Source organism: Protopterus annectens, chromosome 2.part0 (assembly GCF_019279795.1).
Source record: "Protopterus annectens isolate FY-2018-M chromosome 2.part0, PAN1.0, whole genome shotgun sequence".
Classification (NCBI taxonomy): domain Eukaryota; kingdom Metazoa; phylum Chordata; order Ceratodontiformes; family Protopteridae; genus Protopterus; species Protopterus annectens.
Genome location: NC_056728.1, coordinates 715035231 through 715049833, shown reverse-complemented (window position 1 = coordinate 715049833; position 14603 = coordinate 715035231). Strand labels below are relative to the sequence as shown.

General features: G+C 36.3%; 1 protein-coding gene across 1 annotated transcript in view; it reads right to left on the bottom strand.

Moving 5' to 3' along the window:
• MUSK (muscle associated receptor tyrosine kinase) overlaps positions 1–14603 on the bottom strand; it is a 1728668-nt gene that overhangs the window by 872758 nt on the left and 841307 nt on the right. The gene's annotated exons all lie outside the window — the stretch shown is intronic.

Below are 14603 nucleotides of genomic sequence, written 5' to 3'. Positions count from 1 at the left end.
TCCACAACTCTGCAGGACCCATGCTAGCACTTATTCCTGGATTCACACTGGTAGGGAAACTTATTATCCAAGATTTTAGGCATTGTGGATATCAGCATTTTCTTCTTTTTATAATATGGTCTTAGGATTATGATTTTTCAAGACTGTGAACTTCAAGATTATGATAATATACTATATTTACACATATGGGAGAACTCAATTTGTTTGACTTTTGTAAAAGCTGACGCACTTTTGTCACCAAAGCAGAGAATCAGCAGTTGTATGAGATCATATAACCACCAGGTTTGTTGAATGTGAAGTGTCAAACTTACAATATATAATTAGTGGGTGGGGGAGTGGGAACATGTGCAATAAAGTGATGACATTATGTTTTTGATTATTTTGTGTTGACATTAAGCAGATTGAATTTTGGGTGTTACTTTTATTTCTGGGTATACCTCTGATGTTAAGTTTGCAAGTGGTTTGAAACCAAAATAAAAATGATGACTTTTGTAATATTTTATTTTCACTGTCAGTTCCAGTTTTTCCTTATGACTACTACAATTTGTTATCAACTTAATCTTGGCAAGATTGACATATACTAGCAGAGCAAATGGGGTAATCTGAAGCACCATACTTCAATGGAACACCAAATTACTTGCATAATAATTTCACTAATAAATCATCACACATCTTAATTTTCAATGTAGGGTGTTCCACCTGTGGAGACATAGATGGCATCTTGTCATACTAGGATATAAAAATCTTAGCATAGGAAAAGAGCAACTTATATGTTAATGCAGATAGTGAGGTATTTTTGACTCAGATATTCATGATATCATGACAGAAGTTTTCAGCTTCATTAAAATTTGTATAGGGACATTCTTGTAAACAACATTAATTGCCAAAACAATATTCTTTTGCCTCAAACATTTTATTAACCTCATTAGTGGTTTGCTATTTACATTTGTTATGGAAAGTGCAACAATATACTTTAATGGAATTGTAAAATAAGGAAAAAAATCTGCATGAAACAAAAAAAAATAGTAAAGTTTCAAAACCAATAAATTTACCATTGCTATGCATGCATCACTGTAAGAAATTCTGATCAGAAACGTTTGGTGATCAAGGAGGAACGTATTAGCGATTAAATGTTTTTATTCTATGGCTAAATCATTATTTTTGGCAAGGCATTTGGAGCCTTGACCTGCAACAGAAGTGACATGATGATTGATTTATAATCCTTAAAACTTTGCTGTCAGACATTAAATTACCTAACTGCTGTTTGGAATTACAGTACTGGCTTCTAATCAGCAGTCATTCAATACCTCAGTTAATGACACTGAGTTCTGAACTATACCTGCAAATGACGAAACCACAGATAATGAATAGTGGCTCATAAGATGCTATCGTTCAGCAATTCCTGCAATACCTGCTTGCAAATCATCATGTTGCTTAGAATAGAAAAGAAAAGTTGATGTGAAAGAAAATGCTTTAGGGTATTATTATTTATTATCATCATGTGTTCTTGAATGGATAAAAATCAGTTTAAAGCAACAAAGATATAATATACTGAAGTTGCAGATAATTAAGCTAATGAGTATAAATGCAATAGCCTGGATTTATTCAGCTTTCTAACTTAGTTTCCGTAGTTATCCAAGCATGCAGTAAATTTATCATGTAGAAGTGTGAGCTAATGACTGGTGATGTCAGACATGCAATAGAATGGCTTCCCGAGCTGTTTCTGATGACTATGATTCAGGTTATCCAATGTCAGAGTAATTAAGATGGTGTATATGACATACTGTGCAGGCACAAGACTGATGGAGCAGTGACTAGCATTACAAACACAGAATAAGCAGAATTAACGCAGTGATTTCTAAAACAGATGGAGATGCCTGAGGATTACACTTATCTAATGTCTGCTAAGCCAAAAGGAGCATGTGATATGCCCGTGGGACAGACTTTCAATAGCAGCACATGTGCTATGCCCATAAGAAAGACCTTCTACAGTAAGATAGGTGATATTTCCACAGAATTGACTTGGATGAAGCTCGTGCCTGTAAGTAATGATACCTAAACATATGTCGTAAGTTGTGTTACCCACTATCTACAACATCAGTAGCTATACATGACAATTTTCAGGCACTGAAGGTGGCAGATGAGTAGAGAAAGCACTCACAGGTCTGCAAAATAGTAGGGACATTGGTCACTGTTTTTTCTCATTTACTGTCATTTGCTCATGGGAGAGCTGATGACTATGTTCGCAATTATCAACAGTTATGAAGGTTTGGTTTGGTAGGTTCTTTCCCTTAAAAATGACATATACTCTAGCAGGAACCAAGGCTGTTATTTTAACATGAAATCCAGTACATTTCCATCTGAAAGCAAACTGTTTTTTTTTTTTTTTTTTATTATTTTGGCTTTTTATGAAATAAACTACCAAACTCTATAACTGTATTGGTCATGCAAATCAAATATTTTTGATATACCCCCTATACTATAGATAATACCAGATTATATAGATTTTGATGCAAAAAGTGTGTTGTTTGCATATTTTATTTTGTTGAAAAGGATACCTCCCTGAATGTTTTCTCATAGCTTATAAAACCTGCTATGACAACATGAAAGACATGACCCACAATGCCTCAATACCTAAACATATGTATAAGCTATATTATTTCCATGATGAAATGCATCAGTAGTGGCTCATTACTTCTTAGAAAAACAAGTTGGCAACTCATTTTTACAGGTGATCACCTTACATGTGATGCTGTAGTAGTGAAACCGCAATGTAAGTAAGAAACTGCTCACCCAAGGAGGTAAATTATTCTCTTACACATAATGCTTTGCAGTTGTTATCAACACCTATAGCAGCACCTTACTAAAAGGATATAAGGCCTAAACGGCATGTCCTGCATCAAGTGACTCAATCTTGCAGACTGCTAAGAGATTATCTGTGTCTGGCATACAAGGCATTCTCTGACCCAATACTGATGGTTTTACTACATATTAGCAAGTCAAATGGCATCAGAAATATTCACTCTAGGAATCTAAACCTCTTCTGCAACATAAGCAGAATGGTTTGTAGAAACAGTTGTATCTTGCAGAGGATACCATTGCTCTGGAACAGACTCCTCACCCACATAAAACAAATCATCCTTATCTATATTCAAGAACATCTTGGATCTATAGATGGGAAACAGAAAAATTACCCCTGGACTGCCACTGTACTACTAATGGACAGAGGTAGCTCCTAAGTGCTTTATCATATGCAGGGGTCCCCTCAAATTATCTATGGTATGATCCCAGTTTTTCTCATTAGGGGTAATATGTAATTATTGACCACGGGATGGCTAAGGCCAGCCTCTAGCCAAATGGGATAGATTAATTGTAGCACAAAAAGGAAAACTGGCTAAGCTTAAAATGGTTCAAAAGGGCAACTACCCTAGTACTTACCTATGAACCCATGGTCCTATATGTAAATCATTGCTTAGTACCTACCGTTACATCATTTTGTGTTTATGACTATGGAGAAAATCAGAGTTAACAGTTAAACTAAAAAAACAAATCAAACAACATATCATTTTTTTGCAAAATCACTTTAACATGAGGAGTACAACAAGAAATGAAATTAATTGTAAAACATGGATTCTTCTGAAAGTGACCAATACACTTTAAGAACTGGAAATAATTTAAATTATTTTGAAATAGGATAGATTGGGTGTTGACAGAAAAGAAATACAGGACAGGAACTTCTGGATGCAAGCTGCATAGCACTCTGTTCAAGAGATTTTCAGCTTGTTAACAGTAATTTTCCCCCTCTAAAATGATAAAGTCTGCAAACTGCTGCATAAACTGGAGAAGATATCACTACCATAGAACTAAGTCTGTATAAAACTATGTCATACGAATTCAAGTATTTGACTCATCTAAAGGTTCAGCTAAGTATCCATTTATATAGGCTAATGAGTGAGATAAAAGATTTGATAAAAGCAAGGAACATTAAAATCAGCCAACAGCTAGTTGTCAGTACAGTAAGCTTAGTCACACATGGCATAGAATTTCAGCACAAATGATGATGGTGTCTCCATATTTGTAAAAAACATTTCACTTCAAGACTAATTAGACAAAATTACAATCAGGAACTGCTCTACAGCCAACTTACCATTAACACGCCCACTTGTAATATTGAAGCTAACTCTATAACCCCACCCCATGTCCCTCTCAGCGTATAACTCTGACCTATGTAGTATGTTATCAGTGATGGCCTTAGCGATGAAAGGGTTCCATGCCACCCCCCCACACACTCCTGCTGCCGTTGTCCACTGCCACCCACCTACCCACCCACATTCCCTCCATCCTCCCCATGTATTATCCAGATTATGTTTCAAATGTTTTTGTTTTACTCATTAGCTTTTGCCTTGCATGCTTTCAATGTACCCTAACTTGGTCAGGTGTTACTATAATAATTGTTGAAGGAGTAACTGAACTGAGCTGGGGGCAGCATTCGAGATGGTCTGATACATATTTTGCAGTTTTTACAGAAGAAAAGTCATGACTAAGGAAAGAAATTCAGTGTTATTCTTCATCTTTGCTTTTCCATTCATCCTTCAACACACCATAATTGACCAAGAATGCACTATAAGTAGCCATGGGGTAAAGCCATGGGGTATTGATGTTCTGAAGTGCATTTTACAACTATTTTCCAACCTTTAATCCAATCAGGTATGAACAAAAAACATGGGCAAGGAAAAAAAAATCAGTATTAATCTTCAACTATATTTGTTCTACATAATTTCAACACAACCTAATTGCCCACAAGTATACTACAACAACTGTGGGTAATGCACACACACACAGACACACACTCACTCACACACACACACACACACGCACACACACACACACACACACACACACACACACACACACACACACACACGCACACACACATGGACACACACACACACATACACACGCACACATGCACGCATGCATGCACGCATGCATACTCGCACGTGTGCGCACACATGCACACACACACACACACACACACACACACACACACACACACACACACACACACATACACACACACACACTGTACACCTTCTACATATCCCTCTAGCATTTTTGATCAAGTAATATCTGACTGCTACATTTCCAGATGTGAAGGAATTTAACTTTGATGGGAAGTAATAGAAATTATGACCAATGTGTTACTCTTATATACACTGCAATACTCCCCCCTCACATACCTCAGTAATTCAAGATAATTATCACTTTAAAACACATTTCAGCAAGATATAATACACTGAGCCTGCTAAGACAGATCAGTAACTGTAACCAACAATTGAAAGATAAGTCAAGTTTATTTTCAGAATATCTCCGTATCTAGCTGTTATAGCCACTTTGGTAGCTGTGTATATACCTCAGATATGGCTGAATGTAATAAAAAAATAACACAGTAATTTTACAAAATCAAATATCAATCAGCCATAGTATCACCCCCAACACATGCATGCATATATAAGTAAATCAGAGAAATAATTATTTTACAGTCATTTTAGCAATATACAATATAACTAGTGACTCCTGCTTCTACTAAGCCTGTGCTCAACAACAGCAGTGAGCCACAGATCCAATAATTATAGTCACTTTGCTGACTCCTTATACCTCAGACATTTGATTGTAATTTTAATAATGATAAAAATAATAATAATAATAATAATAGTAATAGTATTAATAACAGACACCTTACGTTTATACAAGCATGCAGTACTTAGTCACTGTACAAGTATTCCGATCCTAGTTTCAGTCTACTAGCTTGAAAATAATAGACACAGCCAAAAATAACATGAGGACAAAGGGGCAAAATCAGGGGCAGATTTTATATATTGCTGCTACATCCATTCCTTAGAATTGGTAGAACAATGGGTTTTGCATTAGCTGCCCACCCCCACCCAACATACAGATGATGACCACAGATTTACATCCCAATTGCAGCATTCTCCTTTCTCGCTGCAATAAACTTCAAATCCTATGGGCTTTTGGCTGGGATTCCCACATACAAGCTACACATCAAATCATTATTTCTTGTGTAGCTCATGGGTGAGACCAAGTTGAAATCAGGACTTTACTTAAAAAACCATCTCTCTATCAAACAGCCAGAACAAGCTGCAACAACTTTTTTCCTCTCTCTGTCACCAGAACTAAGTAAATGAAGTATCCAGAACAGCACCCCTGGCAGAATGGCACCTTAGGCAGCTGCCTAGCTGACCGATTTATAAGGCCAGCCACGTATGAAATCTCTATGCATTAAGCCAAATACCATTTTCCTAACAGACTTCAAATACCCCTCCATTAAATGGAAAGTGTATACTTCTTCTAACATACATATCCACATATTTTTGGACTTTTATCAATACAGCCTAGACCAGTTAGTCTGTCCTACAACCAGGGGTGATATTCTCTTGGTCTTTGTCCTGACCATACTTCATGACCTACCAACAGCAACTCCATCACTGGTCAGATCAGACCACTTATCAATCACATTCACCTTAAGACTCAAACCAGAAGCATCCTCCAACACCTCGGTAATCAGAGATTATGCCAAGACTAGTCTACTGAAACTGAATGATGGCCTGGCTAAACTCAGCATCCCCACTCCTTATGGGGAATCCATTATTGCAACATCACAAACAGCTGTATGCATGCATCTGTCCCTGTCGGAAGTAAATACAATGTCAAATTCAAAACAAAATCTCTATAGTAGAACCAAAATATAAATAGGCTCTATAATGAAAGAAAAAAAATAATTGCTTGCAAAAATAAATATAAAGCTATTTTTAAACTTGGCAGGGAACTCTGGACCCTAATGAAATCAACCAAAATCAGATATAAGTTAAAATTACCACACAGGCAAAAGTCAATTGCAAAGCCTTATTTAACTATGTTAGAAACCTTACATACAATGCATAGCACTGCACAGAATGGGGATATCACATACTTGTACCCAGAGGACATAGCCAATCAACTAGTGAATACATTTTGTTTTGACTTTACTCTCCTTCCCGTACATTCCAGATCTTACACCTGCATCTACACCCTCACCACAAATTTCCCATTAACAAGTCCTCAAGCATTATCCAAGATAACAAAAAAAAAAAAAAAAACGCATCTGAGATGCTGGCAGGGAAGAATGAGCAGATCCATCCCAGAAAATTGCTCAAGGGGAGACATGATACAATGAGGAGAGTAGCCCTTGGACAAAGGTCGATAAACATAAGGAAACAGATGGGGAAAAGTGGGTAGGGCATAATAACAATAAAAAAAATCTCTGACATAGCTATAGAAACTCTTACACACACACACACACACACACGCACGCACGCACACACACACACGAACGCACGCAAGCACACACACACACGCGCGCACACACACACTGCTGTATCTCAGAGTAGCTACTGCAATCTCAATTATGATACATTTTCTCCAATTTAATTTTTTAAGGATGAAAATTCTGACCCTCAGAATTTCAGTAGTCACTTTCTATCTATCTATCTATCTATCTATCTATCTATCTATCTATCTATCTATCTATCTATTTATCAACTACAGTAATTGTCATTTCAGAAGTTTGCTTGTCATTTGGTACAGAGATTATGGAAATTATAGTATCCCTAAACAGAATGGCTACTTCTGGGCTCTTTTAGCAGTCATGTCTGTTTAGTAAGTTGCTCATCCTAACAAGCTTACAGCTTCAGTTATGTTTCTAGAACAGCAAATATGAATGGATCAAACTTGTGTAACTAAGCCTGAAATTTGGTAAATGTGTTATGAAGACTAAGAGCATTAAAGGACAACTCCACCCAAATGTCAAGTTTTTCTTTCTAAAAAGTTATTTTCCATCCTTGTAATCCAACACTGAACAGCTCACACACAGAAAAAAATATTTAATAATTATTGTATCTGTTTTATGTTTGAACTTATTTCTGCTTGCCTTTCTTTCTTGCATTTGTCTCATCATCTGTTACATCATGAATGCAGCTATGAGTCGTAGGACTGGTTAGGTTAGGTCACTTATTGCAACCACAGTCACAGATTACCAGCATAAAACCTCAGATAAATAGCGTGACCTGGAGTAAAAGCAAGCCTTTCAGGTTTAGTTTTCAGATGTAAGTGAACAAGAAAACAGAACTTTTTTTCTTACTACAAATTACTTGTCTTTCCCTTTGACGGCTTCAAAGAAAGAAAGAAAGGAAATATTTTCATCTTAATCTTATCTTCTATCAGTATTTGATTTTGAATTTTTTTTCTATACGGTATTTCCTGTAAATGTGCATGTTTCTTCTGGTGATTTGTTACATTTTTGCATAACACACAGTGTTTTGTTGAGACAAGTCAGTGAGTTGGGAAAAGATTATCATCAAAGACTAGTTCTAGCTACAGTATTTAAAACTGTGAATGCAACACAAACCGTCTTAGACCAAGTAATGCCTATTAATCACAGTGGTCAGACTTCTCACACTTGAACATTGAACTATGATAGTTACTTTGAAAAGAACAATTACATCTACATTTTCAAGGTTGCCATTCAGATATTCCTTAAATTGTTATATTAGAAATGGCCACTACAGAAAATCAAAGGAAACAAAGTAATTAAAAATGCGGATAGATGCTGAAAAGCAGGCAGTCACAGTGCTGTTGTAAGCTGATGAGAGAGAAAACCACAGTAAATGATCCTCTCATCATAGGAATTTCTTTCTGTCCCCAAAAATGACATCAGGAAGGCAACAGCATTGACTGCAAAACAAAATCATTACATTCAAAAAGAACAAGGAAAGCTCATTCTAAACCCCAGCAAGACCAAATTATTCATTTTTACCCCCAATAAATCCAAATCCATACCTCCTACCTTCACTGTCACCTCCAGAAATGGGACCACAATCCCCCCCTACCCTCACACTAAGCTGCTCGGGGTTGAAATAGATAACAATCTAAACTTTAATGTCCATATCTCACAAACCATCACAAAGATACATAAGAAACTAGGAACCCTATACAAACACAAACAGTTCCTATTGGACCAAGCTTGATTCTCCTTAGCCCAAACCCACCTCTTGTCTACCTTAATGTATGCATCACCAATCCTAATTCATATCAGGAAAACAGACCTAAACAAATTAGAATCATGTTACAATACAATTGCAAAATTCACTAACAGCTCCACTTTTAGAAGTCATCCCTGTCTTGCCCTGAAGCAACTACAGTGGTTAGAACTCCCTCAGCTAATTTGCTATTACCAATTAGTCCTCACCTTCAGCATAATAAGGAACCCTCTGAAAACCCCAGCCCTAAATCAAATTCTAAACCAATATTCTGCAAATTGCCCTCTATGCTCATCCAACAAAACCCTGCTCTGCATAACCAAAACCAATAACACTGCAGGGAAAAGTCTGTTCTCCCACACCATTGCTAGGGATTGGAATAACCTCCCGCAAAGTATCTCCTCTGCACCATCCATCTCACTTTTCAAGAAATCACTAAAGTCACACCTCTTGCAATCATGGCTCTGTCCCTGTATCGCATAAAATCTTTTCTGCTCTCCTCCTAACTTGCCACACCTCATCTCCTCTGCTTACCTCAGCTATTCTGTACTTCTTATCAGGAACTACTATCCTACAAACTATTTCTCACGCTATGACATATTTCCCAAATAGCATTATTTCCCAGATTCTATTCCTTCATTTTTATGCTTTGTACTACAAATAGGGAATTCAAAGTTTTACTATCTATATACCAAGCTTGCTCAAATCAAACTAAAGTACGAAAAATCTCCTAGACTGTATATATGCCACTGTATAGAAATTTTCTGTCATTCGTGGATTGTGTTGTCATATAAAGACATGGAGCTCTGATTGTATATATGCCTCTGTACAGAATTTTTTTTTGTCATTTGTTGTATTTGTACCATTATGTTATGGAGCTTTTCACCCTGGGCCTCCGCTGTAAATGGACCAGTTGGACTTTCCTGGTAAACAAATGTAAAATAAAACAAATAAAATAAATAAATGAATGCACAGGACAACCCATGCCAACTCCATTTCAGGGGTATAACAATTTGGAAAATAATAATAACCACTTACTTTGATAAAGAGTCTTTAGTAATGCAGAAAAGTTCAAGATATACTACAAAATGGATCGGCTTTAAATAACCTAAGATCAGAACACCAACGTTCTTTTTCACGATACTGAAAATACCGAAACCTGACATACCCGAATGCTGAAGCTTTCCCATGGTAAGTAAATACATACCCAACATGGCCTTTTCTCCACTTTATTGCTATCCCAGAGATTGTATATATAGTTAGGAGGTTGGGTTTTAATTGCTTCAGTGTGTATTTAGTTTAAGTTTGGACAAGTGTTTACTTACCCTGGGACAGCTTTGGCGTTATGGGTATGTCAGGTTTCGTTTTTTCTAACTTGCGAAAATGAACATCAGTGTTCCGATCTTTGGTTAATTAAAATAGATCCCTGAAAAACATGTTTTTTTCTCTCAGTTTTTGGGTGTGACTTTCCCTTAACGTATAATATCTGAAGTCCCTTGTATGACATCAGTACAGTACTCAGTGGTCTGACAGTGGTATGAGTTGTTTACAGGCCTAGATTTGAATCAATATCCCAGAGATGATAAATAATATGGATTAAAAGTATGTGAAAGATATTTTGAGGAAATGATCGGATAGGTTTAAAACCTATTAAGTGCTCCCTTGTGTTCTGTTGTTTTACATGGTGCTCCCTTCAAACTATATGCAGTCCAAATACTGTCTTGTTGCCTTAGCAAAAACATTAAATTAATTTGCAGTTGCATTTACTGGCTTTTATTTTATTTCCTGAAACATGTCAGCAGCATTCACTTGCTTAGAGTAACTACACAGGGAAGTGTAAAAACTATAGGCTAATTCTCTATCAATGATGTAAGTGATAGGCAGATAGGACCTATGAACAATTTTGAACACTCAGGTGCTCAACGATTGTTGGAGGTAAGATGGTGTCTGCATTTCATTTTGTATTCAAGAATATCAACATCACTCGAATGATTGTATAATTGTTACTCACAGCCATGATTCACCTCACTTCATCCAGTGACTGTTTTCTGCAATTTCCATGATTCACGATCATCAGTTTATGCTTGCTGCTGCTTTATGAACTTTATCAACCTTCTAATCTACTTAAATGTTTAGTGCGATTGCATTATTAACTTTCATAAATGTTCTGGTCTATTTTTAATCTCACCTGACATACTGCTTCCTGTGTTGAGATCAGAAATATATATAGTTATCTTTTAGCTGACATATGACTCTGTCTAGTTGCTAGAAGTGACTTTTTTAACTGTTTAAATGTTCGGTTTTGTTTCATATCCAGTTGTCTTAAATGTGTTGGTTTATTTTACGCTAAAAACTGAAATCTTTTCTGTGTTTAGGTCAGAGATAATTTATATTTAATCTGACTGTCAGGCACCTCTTTCACACTGGAAGACTGCAAGTAAGTTGTTTTCATTTGTTTGTTTTTTACAGGGGGCACTCTTTAATGACTATGGGTACCCAATTTTTTGTGAACTAATATTCTCTCTTTGTATTTTGTTCATACTAATCCACTACCTGAACCAGCACAGAAGCTTTTAATAGAAGCTTGAAACATAGGAATTCTGTATGAGTGTTCTATACTGCACCAGCATGTCTACAGCAACAGTATAATAAGGAGTCAGCTGCATTTTGCTAGTGTCTTTTTCTCTTTGAACCATCACAGTTTACCAGAGCTGTTTATCTTCTTTCTAGTGCTTTACATTCAGACTTTAAAATACTTTTCTCCCTACCTTAGAACACAGCAAATACTGACACAATATACCAAAGACGTATCACTTTATCCTGACCTCTTGCATGCACTGCATGTTGCAGAACAGACATCTTGTTTTAGCCCACAATTTGTATTATTTAAAATGGAAAGATTTCCTTTTAGCTGAAGGATACAGCTACAGAAAAACAAAGAAAGAAAGAAAGAAAGAAAGAAAGAAAGAAAGAAAAAGAAAGAGTGAGAGAAAGAAAAAACAACATAAAATAAATTGAATGAATGAATGCATGAATGAACAGATTAAATAATTAATACTGCTTTGGGCATGATGTATTATTTCAGATGCTCAACAACATTTTTAATTCTCTTTTGTTCCTTTTTGGGAATTCAAAGGTTTTGCATAAAAATTACACTCTAGTGGTTTTTTTCAGTAAAGGAACCCTTGTTAAAGCCTGTTACCTTTCTTTAGGTGATGGAAATTCACATCTGCTGATTCAGCAATTTATGCAGGATTGAGTTTTGCAGACAATCAAGACTATGGCTAAACTCAGACATGTTATAACTTTAACTCAATGGTAAGTTGTGGGCAAGTCTAAGGAATGTACCAGACTGTCATCTGGAAAAATTAATATCAATGTGTGTAACCTAGATACTTATAATGAAAGGTATACTCAGAGACTCTTAGGGAGCATCCATGTGATCTCGAATAATTAGCAATTAAAGTTGAGTTATGTTGATGAAGTTGTCCTGTGCATCTATAGCAAACAACAGCATGCTTTTCCAATTATTTTAATTCTAATGATTTTCTGTGAAACTAGCTACTTGGTAAGTATTACTCTCAGCCTAAAGTCAGCAAAACATCCTGTTCCTGTGAACAGTGGTTCACTGAACAAGAGGCAACTTTGCTCATCTGCACTGCAGTAAATTCAGTACAGCAAACTACCTAACTAACTATTCATCAGAGTCCCCATACAGAACATTCTTTCTGTTCTGTTAAGCATCCATTCATTAATAGAAGCTGAGAACTTGGAAGAGACTGAGAATAAAGTCAACTATTTTAAATACATGACAACAATGCTAACTTTGGATTTAGCAATAGAAACAAGGGTTGTATTTTAGATGTAACCCCTCAGTTTTGCAGTCAGATGCTTCTAGAAGAATACACATTATTTACATTATTTGCTGTTAAAGGACTTTGATCAACATTGTTATACACATTTGATTACCCTTCTTGGCAGAGTATTCAATAGAATTATACCATATTCATCATTGCTATTTTAAGCATGTTTCTCTAGAGAAACTTCATTTCCAAGAAACTAGCACAGTCATTACATTTCTTAATGTGTGAGACCTCTATATTAATTCATATACTACTGTTCTATTTAAAGCTGACATTGATCAGAGACAAAGTTAAGTTCAGTAAATGACGTAACAAGATGTGCTAACACATCACCTAACTTAATTTTATCCTCACATTTACCTTAGTCATTGCTCAAATAATACGTGCAGTAAATTTCTTTCCTGCACATTCTTTTTAAATTCACCTGAATAAAAACTTACACTCACAGATAAATGGATGTTAACAGCCAGTACTTACAATGGCTATTTATGGACACTTTCCTAAGAGGATTAGATAAACATCAGACATTTATAGCTACCACCAGGTGCGGGGGGGGGGGGGGATACATTGTTGGACAAGATCTCCTGATTTGGCTAGTTCAACAGGTGGCAGCCTTAGAAATAGAAAACAGCAAGGAGGAGGAAGGGAGTGACTACTACAAGATGGTAACTAAAGTCAGTAATTGTTTGGGAAAAGGCCATTCGTAGTTGTGTGCCTCATTATATAAGACAAATTTAGGCCAAAGATGAAGGGACAGAGACTGAGGTTTTGCTGACCTGACTAGGGTCAGGAAGCTTCTACTCTCACAAATCAGCTGAACTACAGTCTCTAATATGGGCTATTCTAGAAGGAATGGAAGGAGGATAGCTTTTTTACTGATACGCTTATTTGTATTAAGAGGAGATATTATACGACTACATAACTGCTTACAAAATGTTGCTTCTAATTTTAAAGTTGCTTCAGAAAGATTTTTCCAGAGAAGAAAAAGAAGTCTCATTTTAACATACAGCACTTTACCAGTAGTGTCTGTGCTGAAAGACCGGCAAGATGCATTGTAGCTCTTGTAGTCAACAATTTGATAATAGCTGCTGGCTAGTTGTATCTATTTCTGGATAGTGTCACAAAAGATATATATAGTATATATAATATTTGCACTGTGATTCTTGTCAGAGGAAAGAGCCACTCACCCCTCCAATAAATCCTAATCACTGATATCAGATAGTATTCAAGCAGTCTTCATGCCTTGGTCGCTCCTCCATTTTCATGTGATCCTGACATCACAGAAGCTTTTGCCAGAAAACCTCTTTGTGCAGAATGGGTAAAGCCCTGTGCTCTGCTTAACCCTCCCTTCCCCCTGCATAAACCTAGTAGCCACATGGTTGCCTAAGGAGAAAGCAAATGTCACCTAAAGCTGATAACGTATGCCTGTTCCAGCTTTGCAACATCTGACTACAAGTACAAATTATCTTCAGCTTCCGCTGCGTCACATAACTAATCCAGAAAGTACACATGTAAATAAAAATGAAAAATCCCAGCACACATAAAAGTTAAAACCACTGAAACTGCTCTCCCTGCATGATAAGGAAAAAAAAAACACTAAAGTTGCATTACAGCAAAACAATGCATAAAAATGCAAGTTTGATAA